This window comes from Petaurus breviceps, unplaced genomic scaffold (genome assembly GCF_028583685.1).
Source record: "Petaurus breviceps papuanus isolate PSGF00001 unplaced genomic scaffold, PetGlider_PUasm1.0 90644, whole genome shotgun sequence".
Taxonomy (NCBI): Eukaryota; Metazoa; Chordata; class Mammalia; order Diprotodontia; family Petauridae; genus Petaurus; species Petaurus breviceps.
In genome coordinates this window covers 1,899,197-1,905,444 of record NW_027187298.1, presented here as the reverse complement: position 1 = coordinate 1,905,444, position 6,248 = coordinate 1,899,197, and the positions used below count along the sequence as shown (strand labels likewise).

Below are 6,248 nucleotides of genomic sequence, written 5' to 3'. Positions count from 1 at the left end.
ATAATCTGGTTTAGAGTCAATCTGATTTTGCTGTTTAACGCTTGCTCTGATTCAACAGTATGGCATCTTGCTGAATATATAACTGTCTTGTCTGGTCTGTATAACCTAGATAGACAATCTTTTACTTGAACAGATTCACATTTAAATTATCTTTTTTAATCATAATGGAAAATGAAAGCATTTGTAAAAGATATATGAGAGAAGTGAATTTCTTCAGCTAGGTGAGATCCAACACTCAAGCTGTGAAGCACTTTCATGTGGAACCGGTATCTGAGTGTACCACTATTTTTGATGTCTGCAGCCCAGAGTTATAAGTCTGCCTAAGAATACGAATTTTCTTCCCTCTTGTGCTTCCCTACCAGATTTCTATAAATGTAGATTCTGCTATTCAGCATAGGTATTTAGTGCATTTAGTGGGGACATGATCTAAGTTAATATGTGTGTTAGAATATATTTCATTATTTATACATTTGATTTAATACATTGATATCTAATATAGCATACTTAAGCCTACCTTATCATTAAGGAAATGGTTATATTTAAGTACCAAAAATGTTATTATCAGTGACTGGTTGTGTAAACAGCACATATTGTATGGCTAAATTTTCTTAAGAATTATGGGTTGTACATATGTAAAACACATTGAATGAGGGCTTAAGAGTCAGATTGTTGAGAGAGAAAAGTACATTTCACCTTAACAGTGTCATTCCCAGGACTCAGAGAGTTCAAATATAATTGTTTGTTACTGGTCTGTCTCAGGAATTTAGACTTTCTATTTTTAGAGCAGGTAGGAGTGAGTGATCCAAACCCAGAGAAAATTGAGAATCTCACATTGAAGAAAGAGAAGTGATATTACTAAAAAGTGTTGGTTTTATCTATACACCATTGTAAAAAAATACCATCTTAAATTCTAGGGGTTTGTCTGGCATTCAAACATTATTTTGCTATTAAAATGCAATCTATTTCATTTTTAGTAATGTTTTGGCTTCAGTGTGTGTGTGTGTGTGTATCTGTGTGTGTGTAGCTTGCATAGTCTGTATGCCTTTGGTCTCTCTAGTTTCTTATTGCTGAACCATATATCCCAGATTTTTTTGCCATTTTCCCCACACTCACCATTGCATTAAAGTCTCCAAGTATTAAAATGTTTATTTAATTTGGAAGGTATTGTAATGGGAATGTAAATTTAAAAATCTTCCCTGTCCCTAGGCTAAAGTGCACCTGGAACCTGGGGTAGGAGGCTTGTTTTCAGTAGATACTTTTTGATTGGTCAGTGAGTCAATAAGGTTGTTACATTCTCTGAGCCAGGAGAAGGCTATATAATCCCTGATGTGTAGCTTTGTTTTGGGGCTCACTTTGAGAAGTGTTCTGTGATTTGATCCGGATTCTGAGAAGCCGTAGTTGAGAGTACCCCAGCTTTGAAAAACCCAGATGTTGATTTGGTATGGATGTAATGGTTGGACAGTTTGGAAACTGTCTACTTGATCTGTTTCTCTGTCTTGATAATTCTGTCTGTATATTCTGAAGTTCAGGGTGCTGACCTTTTTCCCCTGAACTAGGTAAACGATACATGTTTGACTGATTAAAGTAAGCTTGTTAACCCATTTTGAGTTGCTTTCCTTTATCAAAGCAGATCTAAGAACCTGTGTTGGCAGCAACCCTGAGGACCCTTGGGGTGCTTGCTGCTACAAAATGGCGTCACGAACAGGATCTGCAGAGTAAAAGGAAAGTATGGGGGCTGGGATAATTTTTTTTTTCCCAGTTGTGGTAGCTGTGATTCTGTGGAGCCATGGAGCAGGAGAGAAGAATGGCCTGCATGCAGACTTCGCTGAGCTGAGAGCAGGAATGGTGAGCTGCCTGCATCGGGACCTGGGCAGAAGCCAGGAGTGGCTGCCGCCTGTGGGAAGAGAAGGAACGCAGGAGTTAGGAATTTAGCCACAGGAAAAGATAAGAACTGAGCAGCAAAGCAGGGGCACTGAATGTGTTTCCTTGCTGCATCCCACAGTTTAGAACCCAGGGGGAGGATGGACTTGTGACTCTGGTGGGTGGGATGAAGTGCCTTGGACCCCCAAGGATCCCACATTGTTGGTTTTGTTGCACAGCCCCATCTCTGTACTTGGAAGCAGGGGCTGGAGCTGTGTGAGGGGAAAGACACCCCCTCCCCAAGAGAACTTTATTTGGACTCTTGTTTTGAATTGAAGTGGTAATGCAATGTACTTTGTGTTTGTTTAAGGCCCAGTGGCCACTTTAGTAACTTCAGTTATGTATCTTGCAAAGGTGACCTATGATTGTTAATGCTAATTCAAAAGTAAATTGTCTATGCTATGGGCATGAAAGATCTTGGGGCCGAATGTAATGGGAATGTAAATTTAAAGATCTTTCCTGTCCCTAGGCTAAAGTGCACCTGGAGCCTGGGGTGGGAGGCTTGTTTTTCAGTAGATACTTTTTGATTGGCCAGTGAGTCAATAAGGTTGTTACATTCTCTGAGCCAGGAGAAGGCTATATAAGCCCTGATGTGTAGCTTTGCTTTGGGGCTCACTTTGAGAAGTGTTCTGTGATTTCATCTGGATTATGGGAAGCCGTTATTGAGAGCCCCCCCTCGGCTTTGAAAAACCCAGATGTTGATTTGGTATGGATGTAATGGTTTGACAGTTTGGAAACTGTCTACTTGATCTGTTTCTCTGTCTTGATAATTCTGTCTGCATATTCTGAAGTTCGGAGTGCTGACCTTTTTCCCCTGAATTAGGTAAACGATACATGTCTGACTGATTAAAGTAAGCTTGTTAACCCATTTTGAGGTGCTTTCCTTTATCAAAGCAGATCTAAGAACCTGTGTTGGCAGCGACCCCAAGGACGCTTGGGGTGCTTGCTGCTACAGGTATTCATAGACTGAAGTGATTTTCATAATGGTCTTTTAGGAAAACATTTATCATGAACATTTGCATTGAGATAAATACATGGTAACTGAAATGATGTTGCTTATTTTCTTGGAATGTAGAATGAAATAATGTTTTATTTGCTTCACCAAGGAACAACTAAGAGTCAACTTCACATCTTGCTGAAAATACAAAATTCTTTTTTATTTTAGATTCATTTATAGAAAGGATGCCATCATTGATGTAGAGTGTATGAGTGTATGTTCCTGTGTGTTATCCACTTACATTATGTGTTCACATGAATTTGACTGGTTATGGCATTGATATACTTCAGTTTCACAAATTTTCAGATTCGGGAGAGAGCTTAAAAGTCCAACCCATAGTTGTAAAAAAAAATCTACTCTAAAATACACCTGACAATTGATGCTGGCTTTTGTCTTGTTCCAAGAGAAAAGAATCATTTCTTCCCAAGGAATACTATTAGTCCAGCAGTCTATCTACGATAGACAATTGGTAATGTGAGCCTAGGGGAAAACTGGGTACATATACATATAGATGTATAATCTCTTTATGTATGTATTTATCTATCTACAGAAAGACCCATATAGATATAAAGACATATTTAAATCATCTGCAGAAAGAGGACATTTAAGCATATAGTAGCCAATGAGGTTACCAAAAAAGTGTATAGGGAGAAGAGAAGAGAGTCTAGGATAGAATATTGGGGAAGACTTATAGTTAAGGGACAGAATATGAATGATAAACCAGAAAAAGACACCAAAAAATGAGTGGTCAGACAGGTAGGAGTAGAACCAGGAAGTGGTAGTATCAAAAAATCCCAGAGAAACAAGAATATTTAGGGGGAGAGGAAAATCCTGAGTTTAGCAAAAATAGAAGATTTATATTTCCTGCCAGTAGAAATGCTTCCTAGTCACATCTTGCCCATGAACATTTTGATTTTTAAAACAAGTATAGGGGCGGCCAGGTGGCTCAGCGAGTAAGAGCACCGGCTCCAGTGTTGGGACGACCTGGAGATCGAATCCCGGGCTCAGACACTCAGCACCACACCCAGAAATAACTGGCCGTGTAACCTTGAGCAAGTTACTTAACCCTGATTGCTCAATTAAAAAAAAAAAAACAAGTATAGAACTTTACATTTATCACAATTCCATTTCATGTAATGTATTTTGTGTTTATTTCTACCATTTCATAATTATTTTGTAACTATAATCTATTTTATAAAGCATTACTTATCCCTACAAGTGTATCATCTACAAATCTGATGAGCACAGAATCTATATTATCATCCACGTCTTAATAAAAAAATATCATCCAAGGACAATGATATTTGGGTTATATCAATAGAGTCCTCTCTCTTAGGAGAGGGAGAGAGCGAGAGAGAGAGACAGAGACAGAGAGACAGAGAAAGAAGGTTAAGTAGGAGAAAAAACATATAATGGAGGGAAATATAGAGTGAATGTGAATAGGATGAGCTTACCCATAAAATGGAAGCAGTTAGCAAAATTGACTAAAAACAAGAATCTAACAATATGTGGCTTATAAGAAACAAAGACAACAGAGAGCAAAAATAAGGGGCTAGAAAAGAGTCTTTTATACTTCAGCATAAAGAAAAGCTTAAAAAAAAAACAGAGCAAAGTACTAACATCTCAGACAAAGCAAAAGCAAAAATAGACCTAATTAAAAGAGATAAGCAAGGGGGTGGCTAGGTGGCGCAGTGAGTAAAGTGCCGGCCCCAGAGTTAGGAGGACTCAAGTTCGTTCTGGCCTCAGAAACTTAACACCCACACAAAAAAACTAGCCATGTAACCTTGGGCAAGTTACTTTAACCCAACTGCCCTCCAAAAGGCAAAAAAAAAAAAAAAAGAAGAAGAAGAGCGATAATCAGGGAAACTACATTGTTCTAGAAACGCTAGCTATAGCAATAGGAGAAGAAAAAGAAATTGAAGGAATTAAAATAGGCAATGAGGAAAAAAAGTCATCACTCTCTGCACATGATATGATGGTTTACTTAGAGAACCCTAGAGAGGCAAATAAAAAGTTAATTGAATGAATTAACAATTTCAGCAAACTTGTAAGATATAAAATAAACATATAAATCACGAGCATTTTATGTATTACTAACACGATGCAGCAAAAAGATTTAGAAAAAAAATTTCATTTAAAATAACTGTAGATAATATAAAATTCTTGGGAATCTATCTAATAAGACAAACCTAGAAACTATATGGACACTAGTACAAAACACTTTGTATAGAAATAAAGTCAGTTCAAAACAATAAGAGAATTACCAGTTGCTCATGAGTAAGCCAGGCTATAATACTTTTTTAAAAATTACAATGCTACCTAAATTTTATTCATTTAGTGCCATACCAATAAAATTACCAAAAATAAATATTGTATACAGCTGGAATAACCATAACAAAATTCATCTGAAAGAACAAAAGGTCAAAAATATCAAGGGAATCAATGGGAAAAAAATGTGAAGGAAGGTGGCTTAAGAATCCCAGATCTCAAACTGTATTACAAAGTACTAATCATCAATATATGCAGCTATGTGGCTCAGTGGATAGAGGACAGGATCTGGGGTCTAGAAGACCTGACTTCAAATCTGTCCTCAGACACTTAACTACCTGTGTGACCCTAAGCAAGTCATTTAATTTTTGATTGCTTTAATCTACTACAGAAGGAAATAGCAAACCATTCCTATACCTTTGCCAAGAAAACTCCATGGATAGTGAGGCCTATAGAGTCAAGAGGAGCTGGAGATAACTAAATAACGTAACACCAAAATCATCAGAATAATTGGGTACTGGGTGAGAAATAGAGTAATGGATAAGTGGAATAAATTAGGTACACTATATAGAGTAGTAAATGACAATAGTAATCTAGTGTTTGACAAACCCAAAGATCCAAGAGTTTTGGACAAGAAATCACTATTTGACAAAAATTGCTGGGAAAACAGGAAAGTAGAGATGCCAGAGACAACTTAAAAGGTCAGCAGGAGGGGCCCCTTGGTCCTGGGTGAGACAGCAATGTAGTCCAGCACAGGCCACACAAGCACAGCACAGTCCCAGAAAACCAGGAACAGAGCTTGGGAGTGACTGAATCAGAACACCAGCAGAAGTGCCTGTTGCAGTGGCTACTTCTGAAGTTCTCAGCCTACAGACAGAATACTTGAAAATCATCTATTTTGGGTGGCTAGGTGGTGCAATGAATAGAGCATCAGCCCTGGAGTCAGGAGGACCTGAGTTCAAATCCTGTCTCATACACAACACAAAAACTAACCATGTGACCCTGCAGAAGTCACTGAAGGAAGGAAGGAAGGAAGGAAGGAAGGAAGGAAGGAAGGAAGGAA

At 38.0% G+C, this 6,248-nt stretch overlaps 1 long non-coding RNA gene across 1 annotated transcript in view; it reads right to left on the bottom strand.

Annotated features, from left to right (window-relative positions):
- Window positions 1-1,133: 1,133 nt before the first annotated feature.
- Window positions 1,134-6,248, bottom strand: part of LOC138143527 (uncharacterized) — a 36,103-nt gene continuing 30,988 nt past the window's right edge. The window contains exon 3 of the long non-coding RNA XR_011163709.1: window positions 1,134-1,894. This is a non-coding gene — a long non-coding RNA (uncharacterized lncRNA). The remainder of the gene's footprint in view (window positions 1,895-6,248) is intronic.